The following is a 13,174-nucleotide window of genomic DNA, read 5'->3' on the forward strand; positions in this document are numbered from 1 at the left end:
CTGTACAATACCACATGAAAGTGGTTGGTTTTTGGCATCTAATTCATCCAGCTTCCATACACTTTACAAGAAAAACATTGGCGGCAAATTCCGTAGCTTGCTTGATTGACATTCACGGCACCCGAGGGTCCTTTGAGATGACGCTGGCTGCTGCCAGTTCATTATTATGAAAAAATGACAGAGAGGAAGGCGAGAAACACTTTTTATTTCAACAGACTTTTGCGCCGTCCCTTCCGTCAAAACTCTAAAGGCCCACTGCACATTTCCTATCTTCACAATAAAAGACCTGCTTCATGCTGCCTGCGCTAACAAAATAAGAGTCTCGGAAAGCTGGCGTGCACAAGTGATGTGCACGCCAGCTTTCTGAGGGATCGCTTGTGCACGCCAGTTTTCCGAGACTCTGTATTTAGTTAGCGCAGGCAGCATGAAGCAGGGCTTTTATTGTGAAGATAGGAAATGTGCAGTCGGCCTTTAGAGTTTTGACGGAAGGTACGGCGCGAGAGTGTTGAAATAAAAAGTGTTTCTCGCCTTCCTCTCGGTCATTTTTAATAATAATGATCTTGCAGCAGCCAGCGTCATCTCACAAGACCCTCCGGTACCGTGAATGTCATTTAAGTGACGTCTTGGTGAAGATTGATGATCACTAATTTTTAGGTCTATTTTTTTTAAAAGCCTGGCTGGAGATTGACTGACACACCCCCCGCGGTCGACTGGTAGCTCGCGATCGACGTAATGGGCACCCCTGCTCTGTGTATACTTTTGACCCAGCAGATTTGGTCACATTTTCAGGAGACCCATAATCAATTCATGAAAGAACCAAGCTTCATGAATGTTTTTAGTGACCAACAAGTATGTGCTCCAATCACTATCACAAAAAATAAGAGATGTAGAAATGATTGGAAACTCAAGACAGCCATGACATTATGTTCTTTACAAGTGTATGTCAACTTTTGAATGCAACTGTATGTTTGCACACATGCACAGCTGGCTACTCCATGTTTTCAAACGAACAATTTTTATTTTGCTCTTTGAGATGAAAATAATCCTTTTAGAAGTGTGGAACTGGACCCTGAAAGACGTCAAAAAAATGTGATTAGTGTTGCTATCGACAATCTTTGACCAACTAAACGCATGCCCGAAATGGGACACTTTTCTCATGATTCGTTTTTTGTCAAATACCTTTACCAAAATTGTGCCTTCCTTTTCGTATGCTGTCTGTTATCGTGAGGCCAAACACTTCTCTTAATCTAATCTATTAACCCGCGTGTCATCTCATGGAAAAGAGTGCCAAACAAAGCATCCCATTGTTGACTCAGTCTCTTTGCTTATTTGATCAAGTATGCCTGCAAAAAATGCCACAATAGAGCAAAATAAAGTTGCACATTATCGAATATGAGAAACGCTTGCTTTCAAGTAATATGTCATAGCATTAAAACAAAACTGCCATCTGTGTGGTTGTCTTCTCTCTCCCTGAACTCATTGCCAACAATAACTTTCAATCAAAAAGGTAAATGTGATGTTAAAAGTTTATTCATCCTTAACATTCAGCACTTATTTATATTTCCAATAAGGGTGTAACGGTACGTGTATTCGTATTGAACCGTTTCGGTACGTGGGTTTCAGTTTGGAGGCGTACCGAACGAGTTTTCGCACGGACATATTAAGTAGCGCACCGCACGTTGTGTAAACAATACAGAGCGAGGCACAACACACGGCAGGCTAGGACAACATGCAAAAGCCAGAGCTGGGAAGACCCTTCTGCCTCGTTAACATCTCCAGTTTGGGAACACTTTGGCTGCGCGGTACGATACAACAATGGAGGACGGAGGTTTGCCAACATTGTTCAACAGCAGTAGGGTACGCTTCTGCCAACACGTCAAACATGCTAACTCCTTTGAAGCGTCACCACCGCAATCAAGCATCCTCTCCTCGGGGAGTCAGCCAGGGCTGAAGCAATAACAAATGTTTTTATAGCAGCAGATTTAAGACCATCCATCCATCCATTTTCTCCCGCTTGTTGCGTTCGGGGTCACAGGGGATTGCTGTATTGCATTAAAAACTAGATTTTGACTCACTTCTATGGTGGAAGAACAATAAGCCCATATATCCTCTCACTGCCAAGTTAGCCAGGCTGTCGGGGGACCCCGACTTAAACAAGTTGAAAAACTTAATTGGGTGTTTGCATTCAGTGGTCAATTGTACAGAATATGTACTGTGCAATCAATTAATAAAAGTCTCAATCAATCAATAAAAGCACTTTATATGTAGAAAGGTTTTGTTAAGAAACCATTCTGAGCTTTATCTTATTTAGTTTTTATTTTATATATGTTGACCACATTAACCTTGGCAACGGACACTGTGTGTATATGTATGTCATGCCATTGTTTACAAATTTGGTGAATAAATAACCAAAAAATTTATATTTTGTTGTTTTTTCTACTGTACTGAAAATGAACCGAACCGTGACCTCTAAACCGAGGTACGTACGGAACCGAAATTTTAGTGTACCGTTGCACCCCTACACGTGTCATCTCATGGAATTGAGTGCCGAACAAAGCGTCCCTTGCATTGTGGACTCAGTCTCTTTGCTTATTTGATCAAGTATGCCTGCAAAATATGCCACCGTAGAGCAAAATAAAGTTGCCCATTATAGAATATGAGAAACGCTTGAATTCAAGTAATATGTCATAGTATTAAAACAAAACTGCCGTCTGCGTGGTTTTCCTCTCCCTCCCTGAACTCATTGCCAACAATAACTTTCAATCAAAAAGGTAAATGTGATGTCAAAAGTTTATTAATCTTTAACATTCAGCACTTATATTTCCAATAATGTTCTGCTTGTGAAACTAATTATTTTCTATAAATTTGTGGTATTTTTTATGATATAGGCTTTAGATTGTTTATGGGAAACATTGCTCTGGTTTCTGTATGATTCGGGGGTTTGTATGACAGTTTGGAATGTATTACTAACGGAAACCCATGTTCGTAGGATTTTGAGGCTTCCAAAAATCTTCCAGGAGGACAGAAGAAGGTAGGACCAAAATAAATGAAGGAACAGCCATGAGGACCTTAACCACACTGCTATTTCCTGTTTCGGACAGAATTCTTTGTCCCCACAGTGAGTCTGGTTTTTAAATACAGTGGAACGTAGAACTGCATTTGGTTGTACAATTAGTATCATAACCGTTGACAGTCATTCATTGATTTTTGCCTTTGAGGATTAAATTTGGGAGGGGATCAGATTCTGAACAAATCCAGTATTCTGGAGCTGGAAGTGTTTTAGACCTACCGCTCCAAATCCTGTAATACATCATGCAGGTTTAACTAAAGTACTGCATTTTTGCCAAGAACACTTCTAAGTTGTAAAAAAAAAACATGAACCAACCTAATCTGTCTGGTAAATTACTCCGGCTCTAAGAGGCCACTTTCAAAAAGTTTTAAATAAAGCATCCTGGTTCTGGTCTTTAGAAAAAACATGTTTGGGAAAACATCACTTTGACCATTATAGGAGACAGTAGCAAATACAGCTGTAGAGTGACATCTGTTTTCACCCTACATTTATGCCTTTTGAAAAACCAGCACAGCTGAGATAAAACACTGTCAGCAGTTTTAGAACTTGAACATCTGCTGGGGTCTGTGATCAACATGCTCCAACCAGCATCACGTTAGCAGACATGCAACAAGGCGACTACCCCTTTAAACACCACTTGCACCGTTTCATTACTCCACTCTGTTATGGGATTCTCAGGCCGGGCAGGAAGTCAAATTAAAAGGTTGCAGAGGCCGCAGCCTTTGATTGACCGCTAATTCTCACAGAAATAAGCACTTTTGGAATTGGAGCGCGAACGTTTTCTCCTTGAAAAAGCTACATGGACAAAATCATCGCGACACGTGGCAGTGGAAATACAACACAATATGGAGTCTGTGCCCTCTTTGCAGTTAATTGGCTGTCTCAAGTTGGAAGACTTTTTCCAAGCTTTTGGAGTTTTACAGTGGGTTGTTTTCATTCTTCCACAGTAACATTAGTCACCATTATTTGAAAAGTGTAGAAGTGTTTTTCTCAGCTAGAAACGTTGAGTCGACTTCCGTGCAAGCATCACATGTTCCTACCGCCGGGGTGGATTCTTTACGCTTGGAGCCACAAACAAAGCTCACCAAGGTGAAACATTTGCGCCCATCCTTGTTAACAAACTGTTAAATATCTGCTTCCCCCTCAAGTTAACCCCCTGAGACCACCTGGTACATATAGTTAGCATTAAGTACTTAGTCTTGGGTGAAAAAAAAAGTGGTCAGAGTGTGTTTTTTTATGCATCAACATCTATAGTACCAATTAAATAAATAAATAAATAAATAATATAATTTGTGATTTTTTTCCCTGTCAAAGTCTGTGATTTTTCCCTGTCAAAAAGTTGGGATTTTTTCCCTGTCAAAAAAATCGGGATTTTTTTCCTGCCAAAAAGTCGGGATTTTTCCTGCCAAAAAGTCGGGATTTTTCCTGCCAAAAAATCGGGATTTTTCCTGCCAAAAAGTCGGGATTTTTCCTGCCAAAAAGTCGGGATTTTTTCTGTCAAAAAGTCGGGATTTTTTTACTGTCAAAAAGTCAAACTACAGGAAAATACCAAAAAAAGACAAAAAAACATCAAAATAGAAGCGCAAGACAAGAACTAAAACACTACACAGGAAAACCGCAAAAAACTCAAAATAAGTCACGGCGTGATGTGACAGTACACCTACTTTGAGACAAGAGCTATATATATATAACGGGCGGTTTAGCGCGTTTGGTAGAGTGGCCGTGCCAGCAACTTGAGGGTTCCAGGTATGATCCCTGCTTCTGCCATCCAAGTCACTGCCGTTGTGTCCTTGAGCCAGACACTTTACCCACCTACTCCCAGTGCCACCCACACTGGTTTAAAAAAAACAATTAACTTAGATATTGGGTTTCACAATGTAAAATGTTTTGAGTCACTAGAGAAAAATGCAATATAAATATAATTCATTTCACTCTATTGATGCACGGTTGGTTGTGGTTTAAAGTAATATCCAACAATTGCGACAACGACTGGGTTTCGATTTTTAATGATTTCTGCTAGTGACGTGCTTCCGGATTTTTTCAGCGCAAATGATGTACCTTGGCTCAAAAACGGTTGAAAAACACTTATCTTTTTATTTTTTTTATTTTTATGTATTTTTACCTATTTATCAATGTTCTTATGTTTTTATGTGCTATTATGAATTTAAACTAAATTAGTTTTGCTTACAATTTCGTTGTACAACTTACAATGACAACAAAGATATATTCTATTCTAGGGCTGGGCGACATATCGATATACTCGATATATCGCGGGTTTGTCTCTGTGCAATATAAAAAATGACTATATCGTGATATTTGAGTATACGTTCTCACGCAGTTGCTTTTAGCTGCTGGCATTACACTACAGGCTCTTCCCACTCTTTCTTGTCTCTCCTCATAGACAGCAAGCGCACCTTCTTACATACGTCACATACGTATACGCCCTCGTGGAGCAGAGAGGTAGCGGTATCGGTAACGTTTGCTGTGGGGCGAGTCGCAATATGAGAAAGAAGGTGCGAATCTGGTAACAAATGAAGAAATAATTAATTCCCAAGAAAAAAAGCAGCGGGTTCATCGTCTGGCGGTGGTTTGGCTTCAAGCGGGAATATGTCGAACAGAAAACCGTAATTTGTCAAGTGTGGGGAAAAAGCGTCGCTACAAAAAGTAGCATTACCGCTAATATGTAGCATAATTTGAAAAGTCACCTGTTGGAGAATGAAGAGTGTTTACTCCGCATGTCAGCATCTCTGTTCGGTGCCACACCCACAAAATGCCGAGGTAACCATTTCCACATCAACACCGTATGAAAAAAATAATCAACAACAGAATGAGATAACTCCTGCAGTAACTTAACACATACACTATTTGATTTCCTATTACGCAGCTCATTTTTATTTGACGGTTATTGAAATATCTTGTGTGACATCATGCACTAAAGTGCACTTTATTTGTTTTAAACTATTGTAGTGGCGTTCTGTACAAAAAGTGCACTTTAATTTAGTGTTGATATGTTTATGTCATCTTAGTGACATCATGCACAAAAGTGCACTATTACCTTATTTTAAAATGTCCCTGACAATCTTGCACTTTCTGTTTGGAAATGACATGAATGTTTGTGCCACTGCTTAATAACTGTTTAATAAATACACTTTTGTTTAATTGACTTAGTTGTGATCTCCCTCTCTGCATGAAAGTTTAAAATGAGTATATATTAATGCAGTATGAAGAAGAATGTTTTAATGTAGACACATAGAATCATCATACTGCTGTGATTACATGCCTCAAGTATTCATTCAAGGCTAAGGCAAAATATCGAGATATAAATCGTGTATCACGAAGTGGCCTAAAAATATCGAGATATTAAAAATAAAGGCCATATCACCCAGGGATGAGAATCAGCATTGTAAATAATGTAAATAATAAGGATGTAAATAACGCAAATAATTCAACGTATATACTATGATGATTAACTTGTGTGATGACTGTATTATGTTGATAGTATATATTTGTACCATGAATTGATTAACGTGGACCCCGACTTAAACAAGTTGATGAGCTTATCGGGTGTTACCATTTAGTGCTCAATTGTACGGAATATGTACTGAACTGTGCAATCTACTAATAAAAGTTTCAAACAATCAATCAATCAAAAGCACCTCCAAGTCATGGTTCTCGCCCGGAAAAGGGTGGAGTGCCATCTCCTGGGTTGGGGAGGAGACCCTGCCCCAAGTAGAGGAGTTCAAGTACCTCGGGGTCTTGTTTACGAGTGAGGGAAGAGTGGATCGTGAGATCGACAGGCGAATCGGTGCGGCGTCTTCAGTAATGCGGACTTTGTACCGATCCGTTGTGGTGAAGAAGGAGCTGAGCCGGAAGGCAAAGCTCTCAATTTACCGGTCGATCTACGTTCCCATCCTCACCTATAATCATGAGCTTTGGGTCATGACCGAAAGGATAAGATCACGGGTACAAGCGGCCAAAATGAGTTTCCTCCGCCGTGTGGCGGGGCTCTCCCTTAGAGATAGGGTGAGAACCTCTGCCATCTGGGAGGGACTCAAAGTAAAGCTTCTGCTCCTTCACATCGAGAGGAGCCAGATGAGGTGGTTCAGGCAACTGGTCAGGATGCCACCCGAACGCCTCTATAGGAAGGTGTTTCGGGAACGTCCGACCGATAGGAGGCCAAGGGGAAGACCCAGGACACGTTGGGAAGTCTCCTGGCTGGCCTGGGAATGCCTCGGGATTCCCCGGGAAGAGCTGGACGAAGTGGCTGGGGAGAGGAAAGTCTGGGCTGCCCCTGTGATCCGACCTCGGATAACAGAAGAAGATGGATGGTCATATCGCCCAGCCCTATTCTATTCTGGTTAAAGGTTAAAAATGCATAAAAGGGGAAAAAATGCGTACTGGTCTTAAGGATTTTAAATGATAGAAAAAAAGTGCAGTTCCTCTAAAATGGTCTTGCCTAGGGTGCCATTAAAGCTAGAAATGCCACTACTAAAACCACTCGAACTATTCATGGTCACAAAAGGAATATACCTGCCAGCAGTTAAAAAATAACACAGATCTGCATCACCCATTGTGGTAAATGAAGTGGAGCCAGCTTTGTGGGGTCTGTGTGCAAAGCATCCAGACACAGTGGAGTCTTTTTAAAGACCTACTGAAACCCACTACTACCGACCACGCAGTCTGATAGTTTATATATCAATGATGAAATATTAACATTGCAACACATGCCAATACGGCCTTTTTATTTTACTAAATTGCAATTTTACATTTCCCGCGAAGTATCCTGTTGAAAACGTCGCGGAATGATGACGCGTAGGATGAGGTTATTGGTTGGAGGGGACATATTAGCCCAGCACCACTCACGGCTGAAAGTCGTCTCTTTTCATCGCATAATTACACAGTATTTTGGACATCTGTGATGCTGATACTTTTGAAATTTGTTCAATTAATAATGGAGACTATAAAGGATAAAGCTGTTTGTGGAAAGCGGTGGATTGCAGCTGCCTTTAGCACCGAAACACAGCCTGTGTTTCTTTGTTTGTTGTGAAGCTTTAACACAGAGCGGTCAAGCGAACATGTTTTATCACGTTAACCAGCAAGTTTTTGGATGGGAAAATTGTGATTTTAAGTCGGCTCTTACCGGAGACTTCAGTGGATTACGCGACTTCCTCCTGCAGCTCCAAAGCGCAGCAGTGATCTTGGCTTCTCTGTTAGACACTGGCGTTAACCACAGCCATCCGACTTTCAGGTATGACTTTACAATCTCACTAAAACCCTCTTAAAGGGGAACATTATCACCAAACCTATGCAAGCGTCAATATATACCTTGATGTTGCAGAAAAAAGACAATGTATTTTTTTAACCGATTTTCGAACTCTAAACGGGTGAACGCCTTTCTGTTTATCGGTCTTTTAGTGATGACTTCAGAACGTGACGTCACCGAGGTAACACACCCGCCATATTCATTTTCACATTACAAACACCGGGTCTCAGCTCTGTTATTATCCGTTTTTTCGACTATTTTTTGGAACCTTGGAGACATCAGGCCTCGTCGGTGTGTTGTCGGAGGGTGTAACAACACTAACAGGGAGGGATTCAAGTTGTACCACTGGCAAGAAATCTGCCGCCAGACCCCCATTGAATTTGCCAGAGTGTCTGCACATTTTACCGGCGATGCTAAGACAGACATGGCACAGAGATGTATGGATAACCTGCAGATGCATTTGCATCGATTTAAGTCAACGAAATCACAAAGGTGAGTTTTGTTGATGTTGTTGACTTATGTGCTAATCAGACATATTTGGTCACGGCATGACTGCCAGCTAATCGATGCTAACATGCTACGCTAATCGATTGTAACATGCTATTTACGCTAGTTGTTTGTACATTTGAAACTAGGTACCCACATTTAATGCGAAACAAACACTTACCAATCGACGGATTTAAGTTACTCCAGTGTCACAAGATGCGAAAGTCCTGATCGTTTGGTCCGCACATTTTACCGGCGATGCTAATAAGGCAGCCATACTATGGACCACTTCATTAGGTACACCCATGCTATGGCTGAATAGCGTCAATAGCTATACGTTCAAAAGCTTCAATTTCTTCTTCAATTTCGTTTTTGCTATCTGCCTCCATACTCCGACCATCTGTTTCAATACATGCATAATCTGTTGAATCGCTTAAGCCGCAGAAATCCGAGTCTGAATCCGAGCTAATGTCGCTATATCTTGCTGTGGTAACCGCCATGTTGTTTGTATTGGCAGCCCTGTATGACGTCACAGGGAAATGGATAGTGGTTTCGAAGTTAGCGAAAATAAGGCCCTTTAAAGCTTTATTTAGGGATATTCCGGGACCGTTAAAATTTTGAAAAAAACTTTAAAAAAATACAACAAGCCACTGGGAACTGATTTTTATTGTTTTTAACCTTTTTGAAATTGTGATAATGTTCCCCTTTAAAACAATGAGCAGATAAGGGATCTTCCAGAATTATCCTAGTAAATGTGTCTAATAACATCTGAAACGGTCCCACCGCTGGCGCCTGGAGCTGTCGCCTTTTTTTTTTTGTGCTTCACTCTAACTTTCCTCATCTGATAGTTTATATATCAATGATGAAATATTAACGTTGCAACACATGCCAATACGGCCTTTTTAGTTTACTAAATTGCAATTTTAAATTTCCCGCGAAGTGTCGTGTTGAAAACGTCGCGGAATGATGACGTGTGTTTGTGACGTTATTGGTTGGAGGGGACATATATTAACCCAGCACCACTTTGGCTAAAAGTCGTCTCTTTTCATCGCATAATTACACAGTAATTTGGACATCTGTGATGCTGAATCTTTTACAATTTGTTAATTAATAATGGAGACTATAAAGAAGAATGCTGTTGGTGGAAAGCGGTAGATTGCAGCTGCCTTTAGCACCGAAACACAGCCTGTGTTTCTTTGTTGTGAAGCTTGAACATACGAACATGTTTCTCTACGTCAACCAGCAAATATTTGGATGGGAAAATTGTGATTTTAAGTCGGCTCTTACCGGAGACTTCAGTGGATTACGCGACTTCCTCCCGCAGCTCAAAAAGGCAGCTGTGATCTTGGCTTCTCTGTTAGACACTGCCGTTAACCACAGCCATCCGACTTTCAGGTATGACTTTACAATCTCACTAAAACACTCTTAAAACAATGAGCATATAAGGGATTTTCCAGAATTATCCTAGTAAATGTGTCTAATAACATCTGAAACAGTCCCACCTCCGTCGCCTGGATCTGTCGCCTTTTTTTGTGTGTTTCACTCTAACTTTCCTCGTCCACAAATCTTTCATCCTTGCTCAAATAATGGGGAAATTGTTGCTTTCTCGGTCCTGCTGGAGCCTAACATTATAAACAACGTTCAGATGTGAGGAGCTCCACAACCTGTGACGTCACGTGCGCATCGCCCGCTACTTCCGGTACAGGCAAGGCTTTTTTATTAGCGACCAAAAGTTGCGAACTTTATCGTCGATGTTCTCTACTAAATCCTTTCAGCAAAAATATGGCAATATCGCGAAATGATCACGTATGACACATAGAATGGACCTGCTATCCCCGTTTAAATAAGAAAATCTCATTTCAGTAGGCCTTTAAATGATAGGCGAAATAAAAAATGCAGTTCCTCTATAAAAAGGTATTTCCTAGGGTGCCATTAAAGCTAGAAATGCCACTACCAAAACTATTCATGGTCACAAAAGGAATATACCTGCCAGCAGTTAACAATAATAGAAATCTGCATCACCCATTGTGGTAAATGAATTGGAGCAAGCTTTGTGGGGTCTGTGTGCAAAGCATCCAGACACAGTGGAGTCTTTTTAAAGGCCTACTGAAACTTACTACTACCGACCACGCAGTCTGATAGTTTATATATCAATGATGAAATATTAACATTGCAACACATGCCGATACGGCCTTTTTAGTTTACTAAATTGCAATTTTAAATTTCCCGCGAAGTGTCGTGTTGAAAACGTCGCGGAATGATGACGTGTGTTTGTGACGTTATTGGTTGGAGGGGACATATTAACCCAGCACCACTTAGGCTAAACGTCGTCTCTTTTCATCGCATAATTACATAGTAATTTGGACATCCGTGATGCTGAATCTTTTACAATTTGTTAATTAATAATGGAGACTATAAAGAAGAATGCTGTTGGTGGAAAGCGGTAGATTGCAGCTGCCTTTAGCACCGAAACACAGCCTGTGTTTCTTTGTTGTGAAGCTTGAACACACGAACATGTTTCTCTACGTCAACCAGCAAATATTTGGATGGGAAAATTGTGATTTTAAGCCGGCTCTTACCGGAAACTTCAGTGGATTACGCGACTTCCTCCCGCAGCTCAAAAAGGCAGCTGTGATTTTGGCTTCTCTGTTAGACACTGCCGTTAACCACAGCCATCCGAATTTCAGGTATGACTTTACAATCTCACTAAAACACTCTTAAAACAATGAGCATATAAGGGATTTTCCAGAATTATCCTAGTAAATGTGTCTAATAACATCTGAAACGGTCCCACCTCCGTCGCCTGGATCTGTCGCCTTTTTTTGTGTGTTTCACTCTAACTTTCCTCGTCCACAAATCTTTCATCCTTGCTCAAATAATGGGGAAATTGTCACTTTCTCGGTCCTGCTGGACTCTCACATTATAAACATCGTTCAGATGTGAGGAGCTCCACAACCTGTGACGTCACGCGCGCATCGCCCGCTACTTCCGGTACAGGCAAGGCTTTTTTATTAGCGACCAAAAGTTGCGAACTTTATCGTTGATGTTCTCTACTAAATCCTTTCAGCAAAAATATGGCAATATCGCCAAATGATCACGTATGACACATAGAATGGACCTGCTATCCCCGTTTAAATAAGAAAATCTCATTTCAGTAGGCCTTTAAATGATAGGCGAAATAAAAAAGCAGTTCCTCTATAAAAAGGTATTTCCTAGGGTGCCATTAAAGCTAGAAATGCCACTACCAAAACTATTCATGGTCACAAAAGGAATATACCTGCCAGCAGTTAACAATAACACAAATCTGCATCACTTATTGTGGTAAATGAAGTGGAGCAAGCTTTGTGGGGTCTGTGTGCAAAGCATCCAGACACAGTGGAGTCTTTTTAACATTCTTGGCTAACCCGAAGCAGAAAGTTGTATTTTAGGGTTGAAGGAGCAGACACGGAGGCCACATGTTCACTCGCCGTGCGCCACAATGTCGGCCCAGTCAGCGTCCAGCGGGCACTCTGGAGGAGGCTCGAGTGGGCAAGAACTCAACCAAAGACTGATGAGCACTGCTGGGCCAACACTTTGGTGGTTAAACCCCCCCAAAAAAACAAAACAAAAATCGCGGCATTCCACAATGAAGTGAAGGCAAAGATGACTTGCGAAAGAAACCACTGCTAGCTTGAAACCTCCAACATTGGCCACTTACCGAGCTCCACTCGACACAAACTCCCAACTTTCCGCCCCAAAAAAAGATTCAATACTTAACTAAAAGAGAGGGGGGAAAAAAAGTGTACGTCCGAGAAACTTCCAGCGCCAAAAACACCCACCTTGTGCGCTCCCGACCTCGGCTCCGAACACTTAATTGGTCCAGCAGGTTGTCCTAATTAGCGCCTTCAGTCCGTCGCGGCCCCCCTTGTGCCGGGGTCTGCTGCGTCCGAGGAGTCCTTGTGGCTCCCGCGGGCTCCTGGATCCTCCTGGGTCGTTCGCGAACGAAGCCGCTTTTCAAAGCTGCTCTTTGAATGAACGAGCCGGGGTTTTTTTCTTTCTCATATCCAAGTTGCGCTTTTTGGTCAACATGTGTGGTGTCTTGGAGAAAACGAACAATCTTTGCTAAAGACTAGAAAAAAAAATTTGGTTGGAATCTGATGAGCCGTGAGAGCCGGACTTTTTTTTTTTCCTGGAGCCGAGTCAGAAGAGCCTACTCCCTTAAAAGAGCCAACATTGCCACCACTACTGTGTAAGCTCATCCTCTCTCGGGTGAAACCTGAGAGCAGCAGCTTTTTTTTTTTTTTTTTTACCCCAACACAAAAGTTGTTTTTAAAAGTGACAAAGTTGTGCAAGTGTCCCCAGTTTTCCCAAATGTA

The 13,174-nt window shown here is 41.4% G+C and overlaps 1 protein-coding gene across 2 annotated transcripts in view; it reads right to left on the bottom strand.

The window, feature by feature from the left end:
* LOC133544521 (gap junction gamma-1 protein-like) overlaps window positions 1–12,921 on the bottom strand; it is a 42,302-nt gene extending 29,381 nt beyond the window's left edge. Inside the window, exon 1 of one of the 2 annotated variants that reach the window (XM_061889940.1) lies at window positions 12,638–12,921. The gene's annotated coding sequence lies outside the window, so the exon portion shown is untranslated. Of the gene's footprint in view, window positions 1–12,516 lie in introns of both variants that reach the window. The other variant, XM_061889941.1, reaches the window with a different exon arrangement.
* Between the last annotated feature and the right edge of the window lie 253 nt (window positions 12,922–13,174).

Source organism: Nerophis ophidion, linkage group LG27 (assembly GCF_033978795.1).
Source record: "Nerophis ophidion isolate RoL-2023_Sa linkage group LG27, RoL_Noph_v1.0, whole genome shotgun sequence".
Classification (NCBI taxonomy): domain Eukaryota; kingdom Metazoa; phylum Chordata; class Actinopteri; order Syngnathiformes; family Syngnathidae; genus Nerophis; species Nerophis ophidion.